The sequence below is a fragment of the Haliotis rufescens genome, unplaced genomic scaffold (genome assembly GCF_023055435.1).
Source record: "Haliotis rufescens isolate VD_foot unplaced genomic scaffold, xgHalRufe1.0.p SCAF_7, whole genome shotgun sequence".
In the NCBI taxonomy this organism is placed as follows: domain Eukaryota; kingdom Metazoa; phylum Mollusca; class Gastropoda; order Lepetellida; family Haliotidae; genus Haliotis; species Haliotis rufescens.
In genome coordinates, this window is record NW_025964361.1 from 1,253,343 (window position 1) to 1,268,560 (window position 15,218).

General features: G+C 38.8%; 1 protein-coding gene across 5 annotated transcripts in view; it reads right to left on the bottom strand.

Annotated features, from left to right (window-relative positions):
* LOC124139637 (kelch-like protein 5) overlaps nt 1-15,218 on the bottom strand; it is a 195,268-nt gene that overhangs the window by 70,212 nt on the left and 109,838 nt on the right. The window contains exon 1 of one of the 5 annotated variants that reach the window (XM_046506887.2): nt 12,402-12,497. The exons of the other annotated variants lie outside the window; for them this stretch is intronic. The gene's annotated coding sequence lies outside the window, so the exon portion shown is untranslated. Of the gene's footprint in view, nt 1-12,401; nt 12,498-15,218 lie in introns of those variants that run through there. 5 annotated transcript variants of the gene reach the window in all.

Below are 15,218 nucleotides of genomic sequence, written 5' to 3' on the forward strand. Positions count from 1 at the left end.
AACGCTTTAACCACTAGGCTACCCGACCGCCCCGGTAATTTCATGACTCAGTAAACATAAGGGTGTGATTGCATTCATGATTTCTAACGTGATATAACTTGATATTAAACCCAACTCACTCACTCATGATTTTCAAATCAGTACAGAAGTTGAGCGCCTGTTCCTTGTGTCATTGTCTGTAATATTTCCGCTATGTTAAATGTGGCTCACAGCTACCATGCAATCATTGACAAACCAGCATGCAATAGCTGTTAGACACCCTATATACACACAGCAACCTTTGTGGCCACACTTTCAACAACAAGGTGCTACTGCAGGCAAGTCACTTGCCACGTCTGGTAATGATGCATATAATATTATAGCAAACATTGTTGAAGGTAGAAGAAGGAGAAGGCCCTTTTTGCCAACTCGAATGTCAAATTTCAAAGCAGAGAACATATTGGTATGACAATTATCACTCGTGTTCAAATGTCTGACAACTAATCCAGGTTTTTTTTCTGACATTTGTAAGTTTTGTATTCAAAGGCCAAATACACAAAAATGGCAAAAATAATTAGCTTGTCAGAACTTCAAAGAAAAATCTAAGGACAAACAAGTTTGTGATGCAAAATGAGTTGTTTGTATTGATTTTATATACATCTACTACTAAAATCAGCTTGATCATGTTCAAATGTTGCTTCATGAAAACTTCTAAAATTAGTCTTTTTGGTACTTTTTATCCTCACATATATGCATTCAGTGTTGTCAAATTCCCAAACACACAACTTCAGAAATGAACAGAGTTTAGTTCTCATTCAAATGAACATATCTGATAACTTTCAAAACAATTTCTTAACACTTTGCTCAATTCCAAAATTATGCAGATCGGGTGGGCCAAAAGGAGCCCCTATCCTACCTAGTCTTTTCAGTCACTCTCCTATTGCCATGTATAATTGAACCATTATGAATTCACCTTACGACAATAGGACTGGTACTTATTTTAAAAATTGTACTAAAGTCACACTTTTCCTAAAGTGAGTGAGTTGGGCTTAATGCCGCTTTTAAAATTATTCAAGTTATATCACAGCGTGTCAGCTTCATGTGGGAGGAGAGCCCGAAGTGATGCAGGTCTCAGACATTTACCACTTTGGTGAAACCCACGAGCACGGGTATGGTGCTGACAAACCTAGAAACATAATCGGGGTGAACCGGGATTCGAACCCACAATCATAGGTTTCTGGCGTGTCCAGGGGACGCTTTTCCTAAAGAAAAACACTATAAAGAAAAAATAAAGTAAGACAACTGAAAGGTTAAAATTCAAACTGTACATCAAGAAGCAGAATGCCAGTGGAACCTGACAAAGACCTACACATGAAGTAACTGTTAATCTCTAACATGATTTCATAGCAATAAGAGCTACAGTGGAGTGATACCAGCTTAGACGTGACTGCCCTTAGCATTTACTAAACCAATTAAACATAAGCATGGCTCATGGAATTAAATTGTAAGATGTCTGGGAAATAGATTATGTTGAATGTAGCCGTCTAGTTTAGATTAATTTTGGTTTATTTGTGAGAAAGGTCAAAAGATGTGCATGCATATGTAACCTAATAACTGGAATCATATGACAATTAGAATGGTGGACGCAGCACAAAAATTGTCAGTGAACCTAACATTTAATTGATTGAATCATAAACTTTCAAGAAATTTCATTAAGATTTTTAGCAATGACTTAGAAGAGATTTCTTTTGAGGAATAATTAGTGGTAGGAAATCCACGACAGACATTGACTAGCTCTTAATGCGCTATGATATAGAGAAAGTTTTCCATACAACTGGTGTCAAGATACATAAACTATTTCCCCCAGAACTACTATCAAATAACAACCTACGCTTCCCCAGTCTCAGGCTGACTCATCCCATCTCACTATCAACATGGACATTGAATATAGTGCTAGGAAATCCTACACTGGGTAAATTAGACAATCAGATTGTCCCAACTGTTTATTTTGCCCCTAAAAGTCAGACAGAAAGATTGCAAGTAAACACGATTGAGGTATGGATTTCTCCGACTTGCAAATCTGGAAGCTTGGAGTAGATAAAAGTGTCAAGACCACAATAAAATATGAGCTGGCTATTGAAATACCACAAGTTCAGAGTCGTGGGAAAAAAACAGACATCTCTACAAAAAACATTCTGTTAAAATTGCTGTTTTACTTACTGGCCAACACCTGAAACTATGACCAGTTTTCAATCAAATGTCAGCTATGTAAAAATATTTTTTATTTTTCAAGAAAGGTATCCTTCTATGTCCTAAGTAAGGTATGCGGACATATTGACTAGTTCCGTTGGCCCATCTGGATGTGTTTGTGGATGAAGTTGTGTGTTCAGCTGATAGGGTGGGGAGAGTCAGCTCTCTTCCAAATCTGGCATTTTCTGCTGTCTCCCAGGGGAAATGGAACCTTTAACTGTTGAGGGATTACAAGAATTCGCTTGTGATTAGAGCTGAAAGGTGCACGAAGCTTGGTCAACTGGCAGCTCTACAAGTTACAATCCAGTAACTTCAAACCCACATTGTTGTTCATGATGATCATGATCATGATCACGACCCACATCAGCTGGACAGTTCCAAACAAGAAACTTATTACAAGGTGAGGTGAAATTGGGTTTAACGTCGCGTCCAAGATTATTGCACTTATATAGCGACGTGCATGTACGTGTGTGTTTGTGTGGCTGCTTGTACTAGTCTGGACTTATGTCGATTTATAGTGCTAGCTCACTGAGATACCATGCCGCAGTTTAACATGAATACCCCACTCAGACACAGTATACTGACTCCGAGCCGACCAGTCCTTGTTTTAGCCCCTTAATGCCGAGCGCCAGACAGGGTAACAACAAGTACCATCTTTTAACGTCTTTTGGTGTGATGCGGCCGGGGATCGAACCCCGGACCTTCCGCTCTCCGGGCCGACGCTCTACCACAGGACCACGGAGGCAGTCACTTATTACAAGGACTCCATATAAACAGAAAATAGGTACCAGTCCATAGACAGTAGAGAGGGTTAAAAACAGATGATATTTTCTCTCAAGGTAGTGTTGCCTTTAATAAGGCCAAATAACACTGCCTTTTTGCATAGTTTGGGGAGCCTGTCGAGATAAACTTACATGTAATCCCCAAAATAATGTTATGTATAAATTTGAATTATAAAAATTCTTAGGGAACACTTGAATAATAAGGATCGAACGATCTAGTCTCGTAATTCCATTAATATATTCCTAGAGATGAAAAAGGGATGAACAAAGGCTCCTAGAGCTGAGAAGTGGATGAACTTAGGCTGCTAGAGCTGGGAAGGAGATGAGTGAGTGAGTGAGTACGGTTTTACGCCGCTTTTAGCAATATTCCAGCAAAATCACAGTGGGGGGCACCAGAAATGGGCTTCACACACTGTGCCCCTGTCGGGAATCGAACCCGGGTCTTCAGTGTGACGAGCGAACGCTTCAACCACGAGGCTACCCGACCGCCCCGGGGAAGGGGATGAGGGTGAATATGAAATAATATGAACTATATGATCTGGGGTCTGTAGAGAGGCTACTGCAGGGAGAGTATACAACTTCATGTCCCAGGCCACTGTGCGGACCCTGCAAGGTCATCAGACCCCTCTACTTGATCCATAGAGTGGGGGAGATATAGGTTAACGTTATACAGGACGGCCACTTTCAAATTCAAGTACTATTGCTCACTATCATGAACATCCACCACAATGAACATCCCAAACCTATACTTTGCTAACATTGCATGTTCCATAATTACAACAACGTTCAAGAGCTTTCAAGCATGGACACCAATTCGAAGCCCTAACAAAGGAAACACCTTTCTTAACTGGTACGAAGAGTTCTGTACCTAAAAGCAACAGATACAATGGCCTTGGCCAACCATGACCATCGTCAATTGACATCATTTCTAGAAGGTTTTAGTGTTAATATATGCACTTTTTGTTTGTGTGTTGTTGAACAGTGACTGACATCATGAATATCAATCTACACAACTGGGATACATGCATCAACCAAGTCAGTCGCCTCTTACAACAAGCATTGTCGCCTCTTACAACAAGCATTGTCGCCTGTTAAGGCAAGCATGGGTTGCTGAAGACCTCTTCTAGCCTGTATCTTCACCAGACTCGTGGCTAAAGTTGCAGACTACCGTATCTTCACCAGACTCGTGACTAAAGTTGCAGACTACCATGCTGTTATATACAGTTCTTGATTCACGAAAACACTTAACAGAGTTGACTGACTGGAGCATGACAACAAAGTAAAACACTTAAACAGGTTCTGTAGGTGGTGAAAGCTTTGACTGGAATCTAAGAGCCTAAAGCTTCAATGGAAGACTCAGTATTTTGCCGGTACTAGTAATGACAGGTGCTCCACAATAACTGTGATTGCCTCTGGGGTGACACATGACTACAACCTACCTTTGTACTAATTAGGTGGGGTGGGGGGTGCAAATTCCGTTCTCCTAAATTTTAAAACATTTTGTTTCAGGATGTCTAGCATTTCCATTTTGTGAGTTACATTTAACAACATTTAAAAGAGTAGAGGACACTAGAGATTGTATCCGGTGTTAAATAGTAACACAGCCCCTGGGGTTTATGTTTCTTATCTAACCATTCATTTTGAACTTTAAATGTCACAGGCCCTCCACTTACATAATCACTGAACCTTGGTGTGTTGTAGGATGAGTTTGTCCTAACCTTAGGGCTTCCCATATGATCGCCAGAACTGATAATATAATAAAATAAAACGCAACTAAAATCATAACCAATTTTGAAATTACTAACGCAATAACAATTTGATTGAGAGGACAACAAAAAGGACATCGGGACACTTAAATAATGAATCAGTTACATGAAATACAGAACGTTTTTAAACAAACTGAATCTTTGAATACAATCATCGATCACAATAACAAAAACAAAGCAGATTAATGATTAACATATCCTTTCAATGCAAAGTTACAAAATCCAATTTTCAGAAAACTACAACATTCAAAATCGTCTGCTACACAATTTATCGGTGATGTCCAAAGTCATATGAAACCATGTTCCCAGGATACAAATTGATTCTTCGAATACAATAATCGATCCGACAAAAAAGAGAAAAGAATTAAACAGATTAGTAAATTAACATATCTTCTCAATGCAAAGTGACAATATCCAATTTTCAGAAAACTATACAACATACCAAATCAGCTGCGTCACAATTTATCAGTGATCTCCCATGTCATGTGAAACTATGTTCCAAAAACACATCACACCATAACTGTTCTCGGGTTACCTGTGGAAGTTGGTCAAGTGGCTTCACTTTCTCCTTGACATGACTGCTAGACTGGAACAAGTTGGTTGAGAAGAAATCCCACAAACTTGCACTTGATTCTGATACTGTATTGAAGACCTACAGACCTAGTATTATCCTGATATCACAACAAGTAATGCTTCAATATGGCTTTCTATGACAGAGATCAGTTTCACAAACCATCCTAGCTGGACAAATGTCATAAAACATACACATTATCACTAAGGTGACCTCGTGATAAACAGGACTCAAATTAAGTGTCGTAGAAAAAAAGGACAAAATGGGAGCAGGACTCACTAATACCCCTGACTTCATCTCAAACATATTTCTAAGTTCAAAACATGAAAAAAGCAATATTTTTAAAGAAAATCCACTTATCGAAATCAAACATTGCACAACACTCCTATTGGTATAGAAACTGTAACCCAATTGGAAAAGAATCCAGGAAGTATTCAAGTAATAGGTCACACATATGTTGAAGTACAAAAAATATACTCTAGGTTCACAACATGAAAAACATCATATTTTTTCAGAAAATACCCAATCAAACTTTGCACTGAACCGCTTTCCTAAGTATGGAAACAATCAATGTAGTTATCAAGTTAGTAAAAACATTCTAAGTAAAAAAAAAGAAAAAAAGCTTTATTTAAAAAAAAAATCCAAGTATTCAAATCAAACTTCACCTCTCTTATAGGCATAAAAAGTGTTCACTAAGTTTGAAAAGAATCAATGCAGTAGCTTTCAAGTTATATGTTACTTAAAAAGATGTCCTGGGAACGACGGACGGATAGAATTCCTTTAAAGGTGGACTCAGGACACTTCCTTGTGGACTACCACTTTCACAATCAAGTTAGAGTAAGTGAGTGAGTTTGGTTTTACGCTGCTTTTAGCAATATTCCAGCAATATCACAGCGGGGGACACCAGAAATAGGCTTCACACATTGTACCCATGTTGGGATTCGAACCCGGGTCTTCGGGGTGACGTGCGAACGCTTTAACCACTAGCCTACCTGGCCGCCCTCATCAGGTAGATGATAGTAACTCTGTAGCATATCATTTATGCAAATTAGTGAAACTAAAACGTAATTTCCCTGACTGTATCAGTGAATGGGCGGATGCCCTTTGCAATGGATTCATAGATCTTTGAGTTGGTAAGTAGAGGCTGTTTAACATTACAGTCAGGGAAGATTAATACCATCACATCACATACAATTCTTGAGGCAAAAAACAAATCTTTTTAGAATATCTCCTGTATGATAAAACTCTCAACATTTTCCAAGCTAAAACATGGAGACTAATGTTGAAGTTTCCATATAAGGAGTGACATGAAAATACCCCCTGTATACGTTTATAACACATCAGAAAACATTTCTACCAACACCTGCCACTGAAGGTATGCATCCGACTTAACATTATACCGAGAAAACACCTTGCTGCATGTACCTGTATTTACCTGTGTGTAACAAGGCTTACCTCAACTGTATCCCCCCATCACACTTAGGCACTACATATTTGACGGCCCCTCAACCACTAGGTACAAAGAAAGACGAGTCACACACAAAGTGTACTTTCCTTCTCAACTGTAATCCTCACAGCTCACGTTCTTCCCAGACAGTAAAGTTTAGATGTAAGACTTTTGAAATACTTGAAATGTTCCACAAAACAAAATTCAAAAGATCACCTTTCAAGCTTTAATCGAAAATCAAATAACAACTAGGAGGCTTAATTTTTCAAAATAACTTTGATAGTGCAAGAGATGACTGAACTGAACTTTCATTTATACTCAGATCGCTATCAGCGGCATCAGAGGTACAAAATTATTTCAACAACGTAATACACATACATAGGGATATGGAACAGATACACAAACATCTTTGCCGAGCATGCATGCATATTTATACAGATTCACTAGTGTAGTAATATATGTGCAATTCAATAAGAGGGAGAGTTACTTGATAGGTTTAAACAATGACATGATGATTTTACAGAATTTGGACAGTTTCCTCAATGTTCCTAATCGAGAATTATTGAGAAGCAAATTCATTTTATGCATATTGGGTTTGATGTAGTAGAAAAATGTTTTCGTTTGTTTTCTAAAGATGGACAAATAAACAAATAATGGAATTCCTCACCTTTGTCAGATAATTTACAAAGTGGGTATTTCCTTTCGGTTAAAGGTATTTTTCTCCATCTCCCAGTTTCAAAATGTGAGATTGAAAATAAGATGTCCTTTGAATGAATACCTGTGCCCTTTTTACAGCATGAAGAACAAGAAACCAAGTCTTGATCTTCAACAGAACAAATGCAATAACTGTGAACTTAATCTGACACGATCACCTTGTCTAGACGTTCTACCTACAGATACACTTGACACCATCCTTCCGGGTCTCAGTAACGGGCAATCTAGCAAACACAACAAAGACAAAGAAATGCTGTCTCCAACAAGAAGCAGCAATGATACACTTGTCAGTTCAATACATATACAATTCAAAAGAAGTTAAAGAACACCTGACATATCATATTCATCTACTACATTTGAGACTGAGTCACCTCTTAAGACAAGCTGAAGACCTATTCTACCCCGGAATCTTCACGGGTCTACTACATTTGAGACTGAGTTCATCCAACAGTGGCATGGATTGTCTTGTACATACTATCAACAAGCTTGTTTACAATTAATTTTGATCAAATTTTACATGTCACTCACATAATTGAACGATTCTGTATCGACACATAACCTCACACATATCGTGCTACAATATCTTGATGCACTGGATGTTCCTTGAACCATTACAGCCCAACCTGCGAATAATCTTCTCTCTCTTCTAGCAGATATCATTCTTAATATGAACCATGCCGCTTTCAAATCTTAGAAATTTGCACATAAAAGATATACTGCGATATGAGTGGAACATCTGCTTGATATTACATCTGGGCTACACATACTCGGACAGTTTCCTAGCATAAGTACCATGCTGTTGTACCAAAGAAATCTAATAAAACTTCAATCAGGAACAGCTCATGTTACATGTTAATAACGTGAAAGTACGCACTTGAGATGAAGATTAAGACATATTCTTAAATAATTCGAGCAGAATGTGCACAAAAAATACCACACACATGCTTATCATCAGCATTCCGTGGTGGAGCAGAAATGGCAATAATTAGTGTTCCTTATATACAATAAGCAGATATAGCATACATTAATTTGCTTTGCCTCACACAGCTAGGAATTCCATACCAGAATACTGGCTTCAGAAATAATGATATTATGCCATGAATAGCCATGTAGTGCAGTGGTTGGTTGGTTGGTTGGTTTGTTGTTTAAAGCCGCATTCAGCAATATTACAGCTATATGACGGCGGTCTGTAAATAATCGAGTCTGGACCAGACAATCCAGTGATCCACGCAATTGGGATCGATGACATGCATCAACCAAGTCAGCGAGCCTGACCACCCGATCCCGTTAGTCGCCTTTTACGACAAGCATAGTCGCCTTTTACCGCAAGCATTGGTCGCTGAAGACCTATTCTACCCCGGAATCTTCACAGGACTTACTGCGACCAGCCCCATACAATACACTACAACAATGTGACATCTAGAGGCTTCAAGAGCATGAAATATTCCAAAGATTCCTCTATTGATTACTCCTACTTGGGATCATTGCTTCTTTTTTGTTTATTTTTTTAAAAGTTCATGATTTTATGATCAGGAACAAATTAACAATTTAGCTACAAAATTACATCCTTTCTGAAAAAGGCCCCTGTAAGAAATCAGCAAAAAGATAAGCTCCCTTTATCATGAATGTCCAATCATAGCATGGGTAATGTATTATCAAAAAGTAAAGGCAGACTCGCTGACTTGGTTGATGCTTGTCATCCTATCCCAATTGCGTGGATCAATGCTCATGTTTTCAATCACTGGATTGTCTGGTCCAGACTAGATTATTTACTGACGACAATCTTATAGCTGGAACTGTGCTAACGGCGGAATTAAACAACAAACAAACAAAAAGTAAAGGTCAATATATTCAAGATGAAATTATCATCCAAGAGAAGTTTTGAGTTTGAATCATTTTCTTTGATGAGAAATTGTCATTTTCCTACAATCATTTTGAACTAAAAAATTAGATATAAATTAAGCATGGCTTTATTGTGGACTTGTCAAATGAGATAGCAGATATTTTCTCCACAAAATGAATGTTACAGTCAGAGTACTAGTACAGTTCTGTTATAAGGTATTAACAATCTAGTTTTAGTTTCATAGGCAGCTGTGACTTAGCATGCTAGTTAACCAGCAATGTACAATGGGGGCCCTAACACAAATAGATCCAGAAATAAGAATGACTTATTGTTCAGATGTATGGCCTTAAAGATTTCTTTTTCACCGCAAACCTGAATATGAATACAATAATATCAGGATAAATACAAGAAGTACATATTATAGCCAAAATAGCTTTCCAACAATTCACACCTTCAGTTATCATGAATCATTACAAAATGGTGCCTTATCACTGAAGGTCTAATTATCAAGACAAATGACAAAACAAAGACTTGAGGATCGGATCTTCAGGTTGTGTACCCAACACCTGCGGGCAACAGGGGGTGTTTCCTCCTCGTTAACCTGTTACCATGACACTGCATGTCCATCTCTCATTAATCTCTCCTTAAAGTCCATATCACTTCCTTATTCTCATCAAAGCAAATAATTGGTTGGAAGGGTGTACATTTAAGTGTAGCTGAATACTAGTGTCATGATTCAGGGCTGCCCCAACACATTGCAATTGTTGTGTAATAGATGTGCAGAGCTACAGAGAAGCAGCGAAAATCCCCCCCAAAAATATTCAAAACCCAATTACCTTTAATTAACTTCCGTACAGAAATGGATGCAATAAATGAAAAACTCAAATGTATAAAAACAGCTCGTGTAAATACCAAATGAAGCTTATCCAGCAAGCGTACAAAAGAGCTAATTTCCGAAACACAATTACAAGCTAATTTACTTTCCAAGTAAAGCTATATAAGCCTTTTTTGTAATCTTAAAATGTTCACTAAGTTTGAGAAATACCCAGAGTAAAAACTCAATTGCTCAAAAGGTTATCTGGAGCTCTGGATGTACGGTTCACTCCCAAAACTTCTACATGCCAAAACGTCTACATGCCAAAACATCTACATGCCAAAACATCTACAGAGGGTTGTCATGGCTGATTGAGTTTACCTATTGTTATAATGGTATAGTCCTCCTGTAATTAAGAAGACTCATTATCTTCTTTACGATGTTGTTTTAGAAAGGCAAGGAAGGGTACTTTGGGAAGATTAAATATTTACAGATGTAAAACAACTTATTTGGAGATAAAGAAGATTATAATAAAAAGACCCGTCACTTACAATGAAATTAGTTCCTTGATGCTGTTGGTCATCTTCTCAAACTTGGTTAAGAGACTTCAAATATAGTAATTTTAGTGCTGTATGTGACAGAGTGAGGCCAGTTGTGACATTAAAGTAGTGTGTGTACTATTTATTTATACCAGTGCTTACATTAAATTAGTAAGTAGTCTTGTGCAAAAAGTGTGTGTACCATTTATTTATACCAGTGCTATATGAGTAAATTGTCTTCATTGTCTTCAAATTGTTTTGTTTTGTTGTATGTTGTACACTTAATTAATTGGACTGTTCCAATCAGTGCCCAACAGGTAATGGCCATGAGATTAGAGGTGCAGTGGACCATAAACTTTGTTGTTTTAAGCTGGAGAAGTTTTGGCATGTAGAAGTTTTGGGAGGACACCGGATGTACCACCTGAAGCCTTCTTATATAACATTGCACAAGAAATATGAGAGAATCAACATCCCTCAAAGCTAGATTTCATCTCCTTCACAGTTAGATTTGATGTCCCCAGAGAAGTCAATAAGATCCTGTTGGTAAAAACACTTTACCAAAGCTGTATATATAAGTACAATTCATTTGAAGCAGCCATTGTGACTCTCTGTCCTCAACCTACAACATTTATGTACTTCGAAACAAAGGGAGCCCTGGGTTCTTGAGGTCTTTTCGTAAGGCATTTGAATCTATGGATCCCTATATGTTTAACTTTTTATATCAGCATAATCCCTTGACCTTGATTGCTTTCAAACACTGACTTGGGTATTCTACAATACATATGACAGGCTTCAGACAGAGCATATCTCCTCAATACAGTGAGTGTGGTGGTCATCAGAAATATATTACCTCTAATACACAATGAAACTCAAGAGGATTGATTTCTTATAATGATATAATCTATACCTTGATTCTGTTGAGGCCTAATTGGTAGGCCTTCAGAAGTGGTATTTTTATCTAAATTCAATTATACCGAGACCAGCAAGCCTGATTTACATACTACCTAGGACCAACTGCACCTGATGCCCTACAGCCTCGCCCACACACCTGGGCAGCTGACTGACAAGAGCAGACAGTCGGTTATCAGTCAGGCAAATCTGCACACCTGTAGCTGGGAATACATATAACAATTGTTCAAACGGTTGAAACCCATCCATTTATGAATGAATTGCGTCGCCTGATTGACATATGCTGAATAAACAGCGATAGAAACTAACAGGTTTAGCCCACTAGTTATAATGATAACATAACAAAACCCTTAAAAATGACAAATTTCTACTAGTCCTTAGGATACCTTAGGAGCATTTTGGCAAGGCATACAAGACTAGTGCCAATTTCTAACGCTGAATAAATTGTGTTCACTGACTGTCAAGTGCTATGGGTGTACTGAACAAAGGATGGGAAACCGATCGTAAAGTCAATTGTCAGTTACACTCCCTGACCAGGATATACTGATTACGACACTCACCTGGCGCTAATGAAGCATAAACCACAGACTCACAAGTTATTACTGCCTAAATAGCCTAATCTCCCAGAATACAGGCTATTATCCACTAGATGATAGAGTAGAAGCTACAGCCATTACCTGTAGTCTGTTGGAATAATCCCGCAGGGGGAGGAGGTGTAGTGTCTGTTGTAACAGCTCCCTTCAACAACGTTACAGCCTTACCTACCACATATCAATAGCTGACTCACTTGTTCAGTCACACTTGATTAACTAGAAACTTTTCATGGCAACCAAGCACAGCCTCAGGGGCAAGCCCGACCACAATCTCACCTTCTTGCTTCAATGGTTCAGTGGTAAACATTGCTATAGCTGTGTTATCTCGGTTGGGCTAGGTAGGGTTTAGGTTAGATATAGGTTCAGGTCACATGCGTAGAAAACAACATCGGTGGCAGTAGTTCAAATGTACTTCACAAGCTATGAGTTAAAGAGACAGAACTAAACACTCGTCTCCCAGACCGGGTTTATTTGTCTGTTGTTGGTTCACTGTTGGTCTATTGTTCGATGGCTACTATGCATTTAGATCACCGATGTTAATATGTTACAAATATCCCATCCTTCAGATTGCCAGGGGTTGGACCAGGGACTAACACTTAGTACTTCATTTGTGATCAATAGGTCCTATAAGCTTAGTATGATACACCAACTGTGAGATCCGATACGTATCACGATACCTTGTTCACGACCTGATAGGTATAAGATTCTTTAATGTGCTATTATCTGTGATGCGTAAGCCATCTTTTTCATAGACAGGATGGCAAAGTACCTTGAACTCTGATAGTTGGCAGTGTCACATATGGTGCAATGGATGAAAATATTTACGTTTTCACAACTAATTAAGGTTTGGGGTAAAAGTTATTACAGCAAACATTTAAGGATTGTATCGATATTTTTTACTTTATATGTGTATCGAGAAGTCAAAAATCCCGATCTACTAATCCAGTCCAAACAATTCAAATAAAAAAATCAACATATTTGCTATGACCAAAATAGCATTTCTGACTCCCAATGGATAAACTCTTGAAAAAATTACATTAAGACCTTTCCGTTGAGTCTTCATTGAATGACATTTCCTGCAGTGAAGCAGATAGCTTCCTTTGTTCAAATCACAGTGTTCAAGACTGGGGTAATGACAGGTGTTATTCAATCAGGCTGATACCGATAACACAGATATTGTAGGATAACAGAGGACTGACCATGTGTCTTCTGGCATGGTTGCCAATACCAATATCCTGATGGGTGTGAATTCTGACATTGTTATTGTCACCGACTTATTCCAAGCCATTCATCAAGTCCAAGGTCAACTGTCAAGTCTCGACTTTACGCCTGATCATAAACTGCGATAGTTGTAAAGTCATGAAATGTAAACTAACACCCGACTATAGCTACCTGTTGGTTTGAAACGATCATGCTACCACAGACCTGAAGTCAGATTCAAGGATAGTAAATAAAAGTTTTATCACCACGATACTATCAATTATTCATGATATTGTCCGGGTTTGTTAGAAACAAATTAACATAGGTCGTCAATAGATCAGCTCGGGCTGAATAATCCGGGTAATTGCTTTTCCAGTGCAAAAACATCAAATATTTATTTTGATTGTTTGTTAGCATTAGGGGTAGACAGTGAGGCCGGCAGTAAGTGTAGCAATTGATTACCTGCCCTGCTTTAATGGGTCTCCTCACGATCCTGTCAACGCTGACTGCTGATGCAGGCATCACTCCAAGGAGGAATCTTAATTGCGGTGAAAAGCAGGCAAGATTACAGCACACTACGACTTGTACAAACAAACCAATAGATGTACAACACCTCTTCCTCATGGTAAGTCCTTTGCACCGGCATATTTTGCTCACGTTCTATTCATTCTATAGTGATAACTGATGGGCAAATACTTACTTAGGGATATAACTCTCATTGGGTAAATGAAGTGCTTTTAGCATGAACTCAGGCAATTTGGCATACAAAGAAGAAAAGTATCAACGAAACTTTATAATGAAAGCTTGCTTCTTTCTGTGGTCACAGTGTGCTTGTCAAGCTATTTTTCTTTTGTTCACAGATTTATTATTGTATTTTTTTTTACACAAAGAGGTCAAAAGATGTATTAAAACTCTTTGGGAAGAATTTATTCATTCCAAATAAGACAGATAACATAGTCATGGGAAAACGGGTGTAGGCTGCTAGAGCTGAGAAGGGGATGAGTGTAGGCTGCTAGAGCTGAGAGTGGGATGAATGTAGGCTGCTAGAGCTGAGAAGGGGATGGGTGTAGGCTGCTAGAGCTGAGAAGGGGATGAATGTAGGCTGCTAGAGCTGAGAAGGGGATGAATGTAGGCTGCTAGAGCTGAGAAGGGGATGAGTGTAGGCTGCTAGCGCTGAGAAGGGGATGAGTGTAGGCTGCTAGAGCTGAGAAATGGATGAGTGTAGGCTGCTAGAGCTGAGAAGGGGATGGGTGTAGGCTGCTAGAGCTGAGAAGGGGATGAATGAAGGCTGCTAGAGCTGAGAAGGGGATGAATGAAGGCTGCTAGAGCTGAGAAGGGGATGGGTGTAGGCTGCTAGAGCTGAGAAGGGGATGAATGAAGGCTGCTAGAGCTGAGAAGGGAATGAATGAAGGCTGCTAGAGCTGAGAAGGGGATGAATGAAGGCTGCTAGAGCTGAGAAGGGGATGGGTGTAGGCTGCTAGAGCTGAGAAATGGATGAGTGTAGGCTGCTAGAGCTGAGAAGGGGATGAGTGTAGGCTGCTAGAGCTGAGAAATGGATGAATGTAGGCTGCGAGAGCTGAAAAGGGGATGATAATGGAATGAACTGAATATTTTATAAGCATGCTCTAGAGTCTGTAAGAAAGACTATCCAGCTAATCAGAGAGTCAATAAGAGGAAAGAAACCGCACTTGGGAATATTTACACAAGGAACAGGTTTATCAGATTACACCACATTTGAGATACACTTGTTCAACCATTTTCTTTAAATATCACCTTTCCTACATTTATCCTCAAGTTGCGTTGTTATCTCG